This window comes from Oryx dammah, unplaced genomic scaffold (genome assembly GCF_014754425.2).
Source record: "Oryx dammah isolate SB20612 unplaced genomic scaffold, SCBI_Odam_1.1 HiC_scaffold_10, whole genome shotgun sequence".
Lineage (NCBI taxonomy): Eukaryota > Metazoa > Chordata > Mammalia > Artiodactyla > Bovidae > Oryx > Oryx dammah.
In genome coordinates this window covers 4,598,707-4,614,825 of record NW_024070194.1, presented here as the reverse complement: position 1 = coordinate 4,614,825, position 16,119 = coordinate 4,598,707, and the positions used below count along the sequence as shown (strand labels likewise).

General features: G+C 40.6%; 1 protein-coding gene across 4 annotated transcripts in view; it reads right to left on the bottom strand.

Moving 5' to 3' along the window:
• Nucleotides 1-15,726, bottom strand: part of LOC120869066 (activity dependent neuroprotector homeobox) — a 30,268-nt gene extending 14,542 nt beyond the window's left edge. Inside the window, exons 1-2 of one of the 4 annotated variants that reach the window (XM_040248138.1) lie at nucleotides 13,930-15,726; nucleotides 12,922-13,034 (exon numbers count right to left, since the gene is read on the bottom strand). The gene's annotated coding sequence lies outside the window, so the exon portion shown is untranslated. Of the gene's footprint in view, nucleotides 1-3,710; nucleotides 3,760-12,921; nucleotides 13,898-13,929 lie in introns of those variants that run through there. The other 3 variants (XM_040248140.1, XM_040248137.1, XM_040248139.1) reach the window with 3 other exon arrangements.
• Between the last annotated feature and the right edge of the window lie 393 nt (nucleotides 15,727-16,119).

Here is a 16,119-nt window from a genome sequence, read left to right as displayed (position 1 = left end):
TCTTCAATTTTTGAGAACGATTGAAATTCACTATTGAATATTTCAGCCATATTCCTTCTTATCAATCTCTGCAAAATATACCCACACCTACTGATTAGGGCCAAAACACTAAAGTTTTACTAATAATCCCAGCCAAATTCCCACTCAGAAAGTAATTCCTTCCTCAGAAAGCAAGAGTCAGATGATTGAAATGAAAATACGAGATCTGTGGCCATAGGGTACAGATGATTTAAAACCATATGAATTCTAACTGTACATAAGACTGATCAAATGCATGAACCTCTTATCTCAAAAGCAAAAGTACTCCTTTATACCAACTACAAAGAGGTAAATAAAAGCAGAAAGAGCCTGCCTCACGAGGAAATATCTACAGGCCAAATCTTGACAGAAGGATCATGATACATCAATGACTGTGAACTTTATTTAGGCAAAGAGGTCATTAACTGACAAACACAATAATCATCATTTCAGAAACGAGCTCTGCCACGAGGCTTAAACCTTGTCAGCGGCTGCGCTCAGGCTCATCTGGGCCAAGAACACAGAGAGGAGCCCAACAGACGACAGCGATAGTTCAGGAGGTTGAAGGCAAGAGGTGCAGGACCTAACGTACCAACAGTCAACATGGCTTGTCTGTAAACTGCAGTCCCTCAGCAAAGACACCATATCAAGGACAGCACCATTTAGTCCCTGTTTTTAGGAGAAAAGCATTTATAATTGCACCATCAAAGTAAAAACAAAACAACAAAAAGAACCCCCATGAAACCCAATGTTAAACCTTTGACTGATGCTGCTGCTAAGTCACTTCAGTCGTGTCCGACTCTGTGCGATCCCATCGACGGCAGTCCATCAGGTTCCCCCGTCCCTGGGATTCTCCAGGCAAGAACACTGGAGTAGGCTGCCATTTCCTTCTCCAATGCATGAAAGTGAAAAGTGAAAGTGAAGTTGCTCAGTCGTGTCTGACTCTTAGCGACCCCATGGACTGTAGGCTACTAGGCTCTTCAGTCCATAGGATTTGCCAGGCAAAAGTACTGGAGTGGGGTGCCATTGCCTTCTCCAAACCTTTGACTAGTTATACATAATCAAGTCAGGAAAAAAAGAAAAAAATAAAATACCCTCCAAATCAAACTTCTACAGATTATATTTTAAATAACTGGAAGTGTGGATCTAGAACAGCATTTTCCAGCACACAAATTCTTCGTATTTTTATGTGCATTCTTACACGTTTCAAGTTGCTAATAAAATATATGGTGCTACTTTAACAGGCCAGAAAACACAGAAGTAAACACAGTAGTGTGTCCTGGTTTCCAGCACCTGCAGGCGTAACTCTGAGACTTTATACCGCGTGGGAAGTGAAATCTGAACATATACTAGAATGACAACCACTGCATCACTTATACCAGCGAATGCAAATCTACAATTTTCATGGAAAAAAACATTTCTAACACTATTGAGAGGCAGACCAGAACAGGTTTTTGGTAAAACCTCAACATAAGTTGCTTAGTCTAAACCAGGGGTTTCCACTGCCCCCACCTGACCTTAAAGAGATGAAATCCTTGTTTTTAAAGAAATCTTAGTTGAAATATGAAAAGGATAAAAAGTGGAGAGAGGGGCTCAGGTTGACGGAAAGAGGAAGAAGGAAAAGTTCTCCATCTCCAAGTCTCTCTCTGAAATAGTCACTTGTCTAAACTAAAGCTCAATATGCAAATTTATGCCAAGGTCACCCAAAGCATTAAATCTGATGGCTAGAGCAGAATTCCAATAGTTTGCTGAAAATCTCCCCTGAATAAAATTAGTCTTATCAGAATACGGTTATAGGAAGCCCACAGTAAGCTTAAGAATTAGGACACAGTTTATACTCTTCTGTTTTTTAAACATTTCTGCATTAAAGCTGTTAAAAACAAAAACAAACAAACAAAAAACACCTCTCTGGAAACATCTTTTTGGTAGGGAGTAGGGGAGAATCAAAGGCCAGAAATGATGCCATTACTAGTGAAGAAAAAAAAAAAAAGGGGGCAGCAATATATTCTAAGTTAATAAAAAAATCAAGAAGACATTCAAATACCTACTACATTCAAATATACTACAGTATAAACAATTTCAGTTCTGGTACATCATCAACCCAAATTAATATGTAAGAAATTCAGATCCTGAATACTTAAAACACTTAATGTTGGTGCAAGTATTTACACAACCCACACTGGGGTTTTTAAGTCAGTATTTGAAATTTCTTTAAACCACTGATCTAACTAAAAATATTAAGTTATGCTATTTTCTAAGAGGCGCAGGCATTTGAAGAGTCACAGGAAGAGAATTAAAGCATGAGTTGCTCCAATGCTACCCATGACAGCACTTAAAAAACACGTGTGATGTCTTTGTGGAAACACTTTGGACCCGTTAAGTCAGAAAGTACTCATGCAGAAGGAAAACTTCATTCCCGTATTTCTGTCACCCCTCAGCAACATATTTAATACTGTAAATATCACTCACTGAGTAAAAGTGTGGTCACTATGAAACATTTTCTTTTTATAACCAATTAAGTGTTTATCTTTCCTGACTATTCTGGGATCCCAAGTGGTGAACACAGACGCCTTATATGCTTTTCAGGATGTCACTAGCCCTACATTTATATTAAACCAGATGTAAAAAGGTTTATATATTTGTATTTTAAGAAAATGAACTTTGTAAAGCCTTTCTAGAACAACCCTCTGATGAGTGAACACATCGGGAGCATAGAGCCTACATCCAGTCTGGAAGCAATCACCCCACTCAATCTTTTCCTAAAACACAGACCCGAACAGAAGCAGCTTATCTTTCAATTTCCTATAACTGTGGGCAAAAGACCTTCCAGATGCCACAGGCTCTTCACATGAAAGGCAGCTGGGTGTCCTCCTTTTCCTCCCTTCCTCAATCCCAAACACCACAGAACAAGTAACCGACTATCCAGGAATAGAATGCTACTCTGGATTAGTGGATGAGACTGTGCAGCATACAGGAAGTTTAGTCTCCTTCTCACCAGGGAACGTTCAGCAGCGCTGAGGAACTTGCAAGCCCAGAGGGATGAAAAAAAGAAACTGCTTCACCAATGAAGATACACTTGCACCAAAGGTAAATTTAAATACTGAACATCAATTACATTGCTTAGGATAATCATATTAGAACACTGTTAATAAAAATAAGAAGCAAATAGGAAATGTAATTAATTTGTCTTCTGTCAGTTTGATAATAAAAGAAACCCAGTTAAAAAAAAGATTTTCAAGTTTTTAACCAAATCAGTTATTAAATCCCTTATAACTAAGTTTTCATAACTATTTCTTTCGTATTTATGCAAGGAAAAAATGCCTGTATTCTCTAGATACAGCATCCTGTACAGAAATGTTTTTATCACAGGGATACTTTTGTTCCCTCTATAAACGATGTATGACTCTCTTCCACAAACAGCTCTGCCCTAAGAGATTGTCTGCCTGACTGCTTAGTGTGAGTGAAGCACAAACCCCACCAGGCAGCTTGTCCTGCACGGGACAGTTGTGTTCACAAGTTTACTCGACAACACAATGGAAGAAGCCCACGACTCTCGGTTCAGCTGCGAAAGTCTACACACTCAGCTGCCCAACAGCCTTTCCAGGTGTTCAGACCCTCCCTGCTCCCCTCCCAGGAGGCCCCTCTCCAAGCTCGCCACGCTCGGTGCTTTTCACAGCCCCTTCCCTCCTCACCTCAGCCAGTCTCCAGCAAACGGGCTCCAGCTGGCCAATCTCTGGTGCCCTGTTAAAACATGGGTACTTCAGGGATGACATGATCAGGCCAAGCGGGACAACGCTTCTTTAGTTCTCAGTATGATTTTTAAACTAATGCTCCTGAAAGGTGCATGTGTATCGGCTGCATCCACTTCAGACACAGGACTACAAACAACCTTTTTTACTTTGGCATTAGGTGCCATCTTTTTCAGCATTAGCTGGTTTAGCTGATGAGAAAAAGATACTCTATTCTGAATACATGTCTGCTTAGAAAAGAAATAACTATCAACTATGTTTAGGCACCTTCTCATTGAAGGGGCATGGACATACAGGCCTTAAGAAGGACAAAAGATTAAGATTCATATTTCAAACCATAGTATCAACTAAAATCAATTATGAAAATGCAGCACTTTGAATCACTGAAAAGGACCTAGGGTTTTCCTTAATCTAAACTCTTCTTGTTTTACAGAGGAGCAACTGAGAAGCAACTGGCTTAAGGGCAATGAGCGTGTCACTCACAGGGCTGGGTCTCAAGGTCATCTCCAGATCTAGGATGCAGTGTTCCTCCTATTATCCATGCAGATGAAGCTCTGATCACTGACATTAATTAAAAGTAAACAATGCATATGATATACACACGTCTCAAAGTGTCAAGACTTTAATACCCAAGGTTGAAATAACCATAAATAATTCAGTCAAACCAGCTCCAACAGAGACACAAGATTAAGAATGCATACATACATCTCAGATCAGATGGTCCCATTACCTCCAAAGAAGTGAGCCACGAACTCAGCTCTGACTGAGACCACTTGCCCTAAAGCGCTTTAAACTTCACTACGGATGCCAACAGTTACTAGATGGTCACATCTGAGAGACAGCTTTCTATCCAAGTTGTAATGGCAGCATCTTGCAAAATGAGAACCACAATCTTAGAATCCTTAAATAAAACAATAGCTTTTAAAAAGCCAGATGTATATTCTAGGTCTCCCCTATGATAATGAACCAGTTAACCATTACCATACTCAGGGAGTGCTCTGAGAACTGCAGAGGCTTTGGCCATCTTTTTTCTTTCTTTAAGGGCAAGGGCGGGGGTGGGGTGGGGGTGGGGGTGGGGAGGGGGACACACTAGTCTGCTCTCAACTGCCTCTAAAGCTCAGGTTCCTCTCCCCTGGCAAATCCTGTTCATCACTGTTACAAAGACAACTGAGAAATGAAAACACATGCCCAGGCAAAAACTTGTACACGCATGTTCTCCGCATTATTCATAATATCCAAGAAGGAAAATCAACCCAATCTCCATCAACTGATAAATGGTTAAGTAAAATGTGGTAATATTGATACAATGGGATATGATTTAGCCATAAAAAGGAGTGAAATACTGATATATGCTCAACATGATGAACCTTGAAAATACCATGCCAAATGAAAAGTCACAAAAGGCCACTTACTGTATAATTCCATTTATATGAAGTATCTAAAAAAGGCAAATCTCAGAGACAGGAGATTAAAGTTGCCTAAGGTTGGAGGAGTTGTGGGGGCAGGGAGGGAATAGAAGGTACCTGCTAAAGGGTACTAACTAGGTTCTTCGTGGGGTGAAGAAAATATTTTAAAATTAATTGTGGTGATAGCTGCACAACTCTGAATATACTAGAAAACGCTGAATCATATACTTTAAATGGGTGAGCTGTATGAAACATGAAAAAATATTTTAAGTTAACAGGCCTAGCATAAGATTACAAAATGTAGATAAGGCGACGAACACAAATGATTTTACCCAAAGACAAGACAACAGCAAATACTGGGGTATACTTATCCTTCCAGGTTTTATGCATGCATAATTTTTCTTAAAAAAAAAAAAAAATCAAAACACACAAAAAAGGAATCAATGTATTTTATTCAGCATTTATTCACACAGCAAGAAAACCCATATTGCTTGAAACTTTTCTAAATTAATGTTTAAGAGTTATGTGTTCCAATAAGCAGATACTAGCCACACATGGCTTCCATGCACTTAAAATGAGGCCAGTCTGAGCTGAGCTGAGATGCTTCAAGCTTCAGCCACGCTACCACCACCACCATCCCTCCCCACAACCCTTCACTTCGCAGAACCCAAACTCCGTCTGCATCCAGCAGCAACACTCCACCTCTCGCCTACCACAAGCACCTGGCAGCCACCACGCGGGTGGCCTCTATGCCTCTGACCACTTGAAGAACTTCACAGAAGCGGAATCATCAAGACCTGTCCTTTTGTGACTACTTAGTCTACTTAGCACAAATGCCTGTAAGGTTTACCCAGCTGTAGCACCATGTCAGATTTTCCTTCCCTTTCAGGCTGAATAACATTTCATGCTATGTATGCATCACATTTATCCATTCACCTGTTGATGGACATTTGCTCTCTTTCAGCTACTGTGAATAACACTGCCAGGAACATGGGTGTACAAGCAGCTCTCTCAGACACACGTGTGGGTTGCTACATCTCATGGTAACCCTGTGGCTCTGTCATTTACACTCCCAAGTATACAGGTTCCAATTTCTTCACCTCCTCACCAACACTTGTTTTTCTCTTTTTGACAGTAAGCATCTTAATGGGTGTGAGGTTATTACCTTCATCATAATTTAAATTTGCTTTTCCCTAAAGATCAGTGATGTTGAGCAGCTTTCCATGCACTTTTGGGCAATTAATATATCTTCTTTACCTATCTAGATTTGCTTTTAAGCATAAAATATATTTGAGATTTCCAATGCTTAGTATGAAAAAAATGCAAAGTATCTCATAAATAACCTTCCCAAAATAGACTGCATGTTGAAATGACAATACTGTGGATATACTGGATTGAAAATTATTAACTTCACTTTTTATTTTTTAAAAAGTAGCTACTGGAAACATGGAAAAACCTCAAAGATATTATGCTAAGCAAAATAAACCTGTCATAAAAGACAAATATTATACGATTCCACTCACTTGAGACACTAAGAGTAGTTAAATTCACAGAGATAGAAAATAGAAGGGTGGCTGCCAAGGACTGGCATGGAGGGGAGAATGAGGATTTATTGTTTAACGGGGACAGAGTTTGCACTCTACAAGATGAAAAAAGTTCTGGAGATGGATGGTGGTAATTGCTGCACAATAATCTTTCTGAGTGAACTTAACGGCACAGAACTGTACACTTAAAAGTGGATGGTTCAGTTCAGTTCAGCTCAGTCGTCAGTCGTGTCCGACTCTTTGCGACCCCCTGGTTAGCGTGACGCACTAATTTTATGTCATGTAGATTTTACCACAAATCAAGTAAAAAAAAAAAAAGTAATTATGAGAAAATATAAGACAAACAGTAGTCAATACAGAAGCAGATAAGGCTGTTATTAAGTATCTGTTAAGACTGTTTAAAGCTTCCTTTGAACAGGATAAATCCTTTAGAGCAAGTCCTGGATGTAATAAAAGAACTCTGAAGGCCTTTACAAATTTCTAGACCATTCTGGACTATATTAAATGAGCACTTCTCTGGTAATACATGAATGGCCTCCAAACTGCTAAGTACTTAAAAAGAAAAACCTTAGTAGGGAGTTCACTTTCCTGGCAAAACTGCTTCACTCCAAGAGGCCAGGAACAGAGGACTATATCACTTTTGTCCAAGACTGTAAAATTCACTCTGCCTTAACTAACAGTTTAACCCAGTTAGGGTTACTTTAATGAGAAGTTCAATTATATTTTAATTTTGCAAAAAACTGAAATGATTCTATAGCAGATAGCAAAAGCACAGAAATTTTCACATAATTTTCATGTATTAAACTTTCAAATCACCTTAAGTTTCTTTCAAACAGTTACAGGATAGAACTGGACAAAAGGAGAGGCCCTAGGAAAAACAAAACAGGAAGCCTTTCCAAAGGTAACAGAATGCTGAAAAATTTAACAGCTTAAACAAGTACTGTTTTCTTTAATGTTGGTGTGGTTCATCAGCATTTAACCAAGAAGCTAATGGGAAATAAGCAACCTAGTTCACCACATTGTCAGTCACCAAAATTAGTCACGCTGTGATTACAAAGTTTCAACATGCTAGTCAGTAGCTGGCACACGGCATGCCTCAGAAAGCGCAGAATGAACGAACAGTCCCTGTCTACAAAGGGCTTACAGAGGTGACTCCCTATATGCGCGCGTGCACACGTATATGGTAAGAAGAAATGTATTCAGACGTGTCACAGATTAACGTTCTGAGGCTCTGTAAGAGGGACAGTTCATTCTCGGCAGGGGTGGTCAGGAGAGGGTGGAAGAAACTACTGCACTGTGGCCACTGTGTTCAGAGAAAAACCTGCATTTACTGCATGGCTGCTCTGCTCAGCTTCCGAGATCTGAGGGAGCGCACACGCACTGCAGACCTGCCTGCTCAATCTGGACAGTCTGCAAACAGCCAAAGCCTTAGGTGTAAGCTAACAAAATACAGAAGTGATAGGAGGAGGACAGAGGTAAAAAGCTGAAGCATAAAACTATAGCCGACATAAAAATTTATGTTTTCCAGGAAGACTATATTGGTTTTATGGACAAAAATTCAGCTTCCTATCAGCCATGTGTAAAAAATGTCTCCCCTTCATACCTTTAAACTCCTGTAATAAGTAGGGCGACAAAGTACAGTAAAATTTTGCCCTGCTAGAAGAGATGGCACAATGTAGTGAAAAACACAGCTCTAGAGCTCGACAGATCTAGAGATCTGTTTAAATCCTTGCTTTGTGGCTTACTAGGTTTGTGACTCTAAAAATGTTACTTAACCTCCGGAGGTCTGTTTCCTAGGCCATAACCAGTATAACACCATTCCACTGTTCAAATGTCAGAAGAATCAAGTAAGACGAAGCCTATTAACGCTTAGAGAAGTTATTGCCTTAAACTAGATCAGGAGCTATAACAATAACTTTGCAAATTATGAGTTCATACCAGGATATAGTCTTTTAAAAAGCACAGACTATTGTTATTACTGAGAATCAGATGTGGTTGCCATCCATGTTCCTGAATGCATTCTAATGCATTTATACTTCCACAGAACAGTTTTTATACATCGCTGTGAGCCATTTATGTTAGAGTCAGCATATTAACTTCACAAGTTCTGTGGCACTTATAAAAGTTATGCAGTAGAGTGTCTGTAAGTACCCAAAATAAACCTGGGTGACTTAGAAATACAAAGGTGTGATCTAGAATTTGCTTACAAAATACATGTGTACTTATAAAATTTGTGTTACTCCTTTTAAAAGGCTTTCAGGCAAAAAGACTAGGGCCTACAACTAGAAACTGTCACTTTTGAGTATTCAAATTTCAGACAAGAACCCTAGAGAAAATGATCGAGAACATGTCTTACATCCCAATCTAGCTTCAGAGAGGGTGTGAGATGGGAGGCCATTTCCACCATTTTAACAGGCGCCCCAGTAAGGCAGGGACACTCCTGCACTACGCCGCCTACACAGAACTCCACAGCCTCGGAATGACTGGCTGTCAATGGACAACCACGTTTCAAAGATGTGACAGAGGGAAGTCAAATGAATTCACAGGCAGGCCTAAGAGGACGTCCAGATGTGTCCATTATAAGCATTCCAGAAGCACATCTCAATAGCCTAAGATAGAAAGTAAGTTGTTTTCAATTCCTTAGTAAGTTTTCCACGCTCTATCAAAACTAGTCAAAATAATTTTCCCATAGTAATGGGAAATGTTTTTCTTACTATTCTTGAATAACAAAATACAGAATTTTCTTGAATTACCTTCTCACGTTTTTCTAAGCTGTCTCCTACAGTCAAGGCTTAGCAAAAGCATTATTCTTACAGCAGGTTTTGCCACTTGATGACTCAATCCTTACACTTTCCACAAAAGCTTTATTTTTCTGATCTCAAACCAGGATTTTTAAGCACTCCCTGCATTTAAACACACCGAGTCTCGCTTCGTCTTCTTCACCAGAGCAAGAATTCTTAATTGCTGACTTAAAACGTACAATATGTAAAATTTGAATAAATCCCACCATATTTCCACTAGATAGAGGTTTCTTCAGATACATTAGGTTTCAAGAGGCCACTCATACAGGTCCTCAACTGCTGCCAGCTCCCACCAGAAAAGGAAAGCCTTACACATTTTCAAGGGAAGCTCAAGTTTCCATAAGCTCTTAAATGGGAGCATAGAGGGTTCAGAAAAAGACAGAAAAGGCAGAAGGGCAAAAGCCAGCAATTATCTGTCTAAGCAAAAATTACTGCTCAGAGGAGAGAAGGAACAAGACTGCCCTAAAACAAAACACTGGGAAAAGCAATAGACTATAAACAAAGTTCCTGTTTAGATCCTTATACAGGCAACCTCAAACCTGACACAGTTGCTATTTCTTCAACAACCACTGGCACAGCTCTCACCCATAAAGAAGCTAGTGTACAGCTAGATGCTTTAACTGCACAGCCTACATGGGATCCTTGGGTGTTAGCTGACATCCAAACACAAAACATCACTATGAAGTTATGAAGCACTCGTGTGGGCCCTCATTAGCCAAACAGCTCACAGGGGCACTATAAAAGCCTGTGCTCCAAACACAGGCCTGGGGGCCAGGCCAGACGTATTCCAAAGCTCACTTCACTGCTGCACACTGTAGTGCCTTGATTTCCCTACTAGTGAAACAAGGACAGTCCTGAGAGAATTGAGAATGGTTTATAAAGTGCTAAGAAAATGATACCAATACTAAAGGCTTTGACCAAACCATATGTGAAATGACATACAAACAACTCAAAGCTGAGAGACTCCATTACAAATCTACACCCTTACTGGAGAAGGAATTAGGATGTGGAAGGATTTGTTTTTAATTCTAAGAGATGGTCCATGTAGGAGTCTCTTACAGATTCCGGGCATGTTTTTCAGCTACAATGCAGTCTTAAACTGTGGCGTATGTTCAGGGCGGTCTTCCCCTGGTAATTCTATTCAAAGTCTTTTATGCTCTTCTAATTTTCAATCCTTTATTTCTGGAACACTGCTAAAATTCTTGAGATAATCAGGATTTCTCTAGCTGCTGTCTTGGAACTAAGCTAGGGATCAATAAAGCCAAGGAGGCCTGTGACTGCATCTAAAGACAGTGGATAGAAACACATACATGGAGAGAAACTGCAACCAAGGACTGTAACAGTGAAAAGAATTCTGCATTTTACACTTATTAGAAAAGAAGTGTGCACCTCTCGTCAAAACTCACTTTACATAGCTGGCTCACATTTTACCTGTGACTTCCTGTATACAAGCATATCCCTACACAATCAAGTTGAGAGAGAGAGAGATATGTATCTTCCAATTTGAGAAGCCTGCTAATATTCAGAGAGCCTTCTCCTTCCAGTGAAGCAGAGGGTGAATTCTCATTTCCACCGACCTCTCAACTGGCAGATTATCCAAGACAGGTTGTGATCAAAATAAAGGTCTAAGGGGTACTGAGACCCCAAGAGACTGAGGGAACCCAATCATCCATCCTTTCACTTTCCAATGAACTGAATCAGGCAAACAAACACACAGTCACGTGGGACTGTGGCCACTCAGCAATCAAGGCGGAAGGTGCCAATGTGTCAACAAGAAACAGCCTCTACATTCAAAATATCAATTCACTTAATTAGTGTGAGGTTTGGCTCATACCAGTTTCAAACAGCAAGTTTCCAAACTAACAACATAACACGTGTAACTAACAGAGACGCACATGAGCACAATCTGGCATTTGCTCCAGACTTACCACCACAAGTTCTTACAGAACCAGGGGAGGAGAGCCTCTGTAAGTTTACACGATGCTCGCAACCCATCAAGGCCTGTGAGTTTAACTATAGTTAATACACAGTGAGCAACATTTCTTTCCATGTTCATGCCTCTTAGGCAAATAAATGAAAATTACACTCTTATGGAAAATGTTTCACCTTCTGGAAGATATAACAGACTCTGACGTTTTTTAAAAGTGAAAGTCCTTTGGAAGTCTAAGTTGAACAAGTAGTTTATTACACAACAGTACTTGAGCACCTTGATGTAAGCTACGAATTAGTTTCTAATCTTATAAAACAAGAATTAAATTTTTTGTATTTTCACACTGAAAAAAATGTTTAAGATTCAAACAGATTTAAAAAAAAAACACCCCTGACATTTAATTGATTTTTCCCCCTGTACACTTAAATGTATTGTTTTTAAACATTACTTCTGATATTCAGACCTTTTATTTGTATATATCAACACTAAAAAAGTATAAGGTATATATATCTATATACATATATCCACCCATCTATTAAGAAAATCAATCTGCCAAGGTCTATGACAACTTATGCAATTTGTTATTTACACATGGTTCTCAAAAGAAAAAATACTACTTTCAGAATAAATTCTCATGTTTTCCTTTTATTTTTTCCCTACCCAAGGAGGGATCCCTACTTGTTCCTTTACAACAGAACAGCCCTATCTTCCTTATTAAACTGTATTTTTCACAATTAAATGTGCAGCCAGAATGTGTACATTAACCACCAGATTGTTACTTAAATACTAAAAAAGTTTTAATATTTTCTAAAACTTACCAGTAGTTACACTTCAATATATAATACATCTAATATAATTAGACTTCTAGCAATCAAATATAAATAATAATCACATGTAGGAGTGTATGTCACTAATAAAAATCAAAAGCTGTTTTTATTTGATAAAAGCCTATTGATTATTTGTGAACAAGTACACATTCATGGAAAGGTTTGTTCTGATCACAGAATGTTTCAGGTTTTTAGAAGCTTAGCAACTCTTGAGACTGGATCATCAAAATAACAATTATCTAGAACTTACTTGACATTTAGTCTATTCAACATGCTGACATTTTATTCTTAATATAAATAGTATTATAACTTTTCCTGCACTCTGGTTTAAGGGAAAAAAGACAAACTGAAGTAAAACAAGTTAATGACGGGCATGTTTAAAACCGATGACTTTCAGAATGAGGAGGACCAAGGATCTTTAGAGGTCCACAGTCCAGCTTCCTCTACTTCCAACACAGAGACTATAAGAACCAAACCCAAAGATTTAGTTAGTTCAAAGTGTAGCAGTCTCTAGTAAGGCAGTGTCAGGAAATTTTCAAAATGGGTCAAAGACAAAAGAATATTTACTTAAAAGTTCAATTAAATAGAATACCCATTCCCCACCCTCTAGTTAATTGAGGCTTTTTAATAAACCCTCACAGTTTACCTAAATTTCAGCCCTTCAAGGCCAACTGTTTCACCTTTTTTTTTGAACGCCAAAATCAGGAAACCTTTGAAATTGCAGAATTTATGCTTTTTAAGAGCTCACAGCAAGTTTTCCTGTAGGGGGAAAACGGCTATTACCACTAAGGACATCAGTTGACGTATCTCATGTGTAATTTACTAAATCAAACAAAAACACCTTCACAAACTTGCCTCCAACACAACCCTCAAAGAAGAAACTTTATTCAAATTAGTCATTTAAAAAGTTGTACAACTCTATATCAAACACAAATTCAGGTCAAAATTTTATCTACTTAATAAATACTAAACAGTATTTTAAAATTACAAGTAATACCATTTAGATTATGTATCTGATTCTTCTAATTACTAAACAAATTGTAAAAGCAATTATAGTTAAGTCTCTAATGGAATACCTGAACCAAGCTGCCTCCTTTTCACTCACCAAAATGTTACTTGGTAGCAAATGTCCAATGCAAATTCTCCCTTAAGCATCAACTGGTTAACCATGTTTCAAAGACTACAACATTTATCTTCCCAAAGATTTATCTTGGTGAATCTTTATGAAATACTTGTATCAAGGTCTTAAAAGTACCCCCCAGTGTCAATAAACACTGCCAATCTTTGGTAGCAAGTGCACGTTCATGGCACGGCCTGTTCTGATCAGAGAATCTTTCTGGTTTCTAAAAGCTTAGCCACTCTTGAGATTGGGTCATCAAAATAACAGTAATTGAAAACTTAAGGTACTTTATACACAAGAGTGCAGAGTGAAACTCATTAAAACAATATTAGCAACTTTAAAATTTTCTCTTAAACAAGCCACAAGTCATTTCTCTGTTCAGAACCCACATCGGCAACCAGCTCTAACTGGTTCCTTGAAGAATGTGGCTAGGCTGAAATTTTGGATGTGTTGGCTTTGGTGGTGACCAAAGAGGAAGAAATCTCTGGCTTCCCTGTTGCTGCAGTTCCCACCCTCCAAAATGAATATACCCACCGGTGTGAATTGACAATGTGGTCCAAAGAGCAAGGCAGGAACGGAGTCCAGATCCTCAAAATGGTAGTACAGGGCATAACCACTAGGCCACCTATCAGTTCAGTACAAAAAGTACAACCCTGTGCATCATGGTGCAAAAGCTGGGGCCTAGGTTTCGCATTGTGCATCTCACACCTATGGAAATAACAAGAGGAGTAAAATCTACAGAAATCAACACACCCTAAGAAGGTGGGTGCTCACAGAAGACTGGTGTCAACACTTTTGCAAAGGCGGTTGGCTACTGGGAGAATGAATGGCAATGTCAAGTCCAAAGTTGAAAAGAAGGAAAATTTTAAGATCAACTCGGTTGAGTTTAACAGTGGAGAACTCAACATGGGCTTGACGTTTACCAACAAGACTTTGCAAATCATGACACCCATCTACATGCTTATGAAAATTACTCCCCCACTAAAATCTAACATCCCTCAAGGATTTTGAACTCTCAAAGAGTTGAAAAGACATGGGGTCGTGAAGAAGGAATGAAATCAACAATACTCCCCCAAACCTGTTACTCTCAGGTTTTGAATTTTTCCCTTTACCATCTGACCTTGGAAAGATATGGTGACACATTCAAAGCTTAAGGCGGAAGAATTCCAGAGAAGGGGGAATCTGTGTACCAAGGATGTGCCAAGGTGATTCGTCAAGAACAAATGTGGATTGTCTAAGGGTCAACACTTTGAAAAAGTCAAAAGAGAAAACTTCTAAAGTGCAGGGTGGATTCTTTAAAAGAAATAAAATCACTGCTCTTGACTCACTTGATCCTTCACCATGTTGCTGTCAGCTCACCAACTAAGTGTCAGAGAGTGTTGCTGGGTCCATTTTCCCATGGTCTGTAGAAGGCGCTGTGAAGCACATCCTGTTCTAGCTCTGAGGCCCTTCCCCCCTCTGCAGCCTTACCCAGTGCAGGGAATGCGCCCCCTACTGACTCCAACACTCATCGCCTTTAGCCGACTTGGCTGCGGTGCATTTTGGGTGGGGGCTGGTATTTTCTTCATGGCCATAAACCAGAAGCAACAATGCAGATTTATAAAGAAACTCTATCAAGCTACCCTGGAGATTTTTTTTTTCCCTTTCATTTTGAAGGTTCAAGACATTGGCACAAGAAGTATCAGGGAAAGGGCTTGGGTCTGTGGGGATGGACAGCATTAAAATGGCAAACACAGGAAACAGTTTGGTTCTTTTTCCCTCCTAAGCCTTTGTCTGAGAAATGGGGTGATGGCAAGAACTGTCCAGAGGAACGGAGGAATGCAAGACCATCAAGAAGACTTGATGTGGTGTGTGTGTGGCTGAAATAGTAGGTCTTAGCGCCTGGACTGGGGCAGAAGAGGAAGAGAGGCAATCGCGCCTTTTCCAGCAGACAGGCATCCAGATTTGGGGGGAGGGGAGGGCAAGGAGGTAGTCCAGAGGAAAAGAAGATGTGAATAAATGGGTGCTCAAACAACTATTCCCCATTCATTGCACTAAAAAAAAAAAAAAAAAAAAAAAACCCAAACCAAACTCGCAGCTTTCTGGATTTCCATTTTTCACCATCTTATTGCAAAGTTGGGGCTCAGAATGCTCGCAAGAGGTCGTGCTGACCAGGCAGCTGCGATTGAGAAAAGGGGGTGGTGGAGGATTCCGTGGTCAGGATAGAAGGGAGCTGGCATGTTGGGGAGGAAGGACCGCACAAGGGAGGCAAAGACTTTCACTTCGTGCCCTGCATGCTCCCCGCCCCCCCAACCTGTCCCCCCTCCCCCAGCTAAAGGTGGGGAGACCCAGCAGAAGGCTCGTCCCAGGGATGGGGGGTGAGCGTGGGGGGCTCGTTTGGGGCGGGGGGGCGGGAGAGAGGGATTGGTTCCAAGGATGGGAGCAGCTCTGTTCTCGCTGGGGGCGGGGTGGAGGGAGATGCCACTAGCGGCAAAAGCTCTGGCGGCCGGGGCGGCTGCCGGCCTCCGCGGGCTCGCGGGGCGGGGAAGAGGGGTCGGGCTGCAGGAGGAGGCGCCCGGACCCCGGAGCAGAGCCCGGGTAGCGGTCCGCGCCGGGGCGGGCGCTCCGTCGGCACCGGAGTGCGCAAAGGGAGCGCGTGCGGTCCCAACAACAATGCGCCGGCGGGGCCGGCGGGCGGGAGCCGCGCGGGCCGAGGGTCGGGGGCCGGGGCGGCCGCGGGTCCGC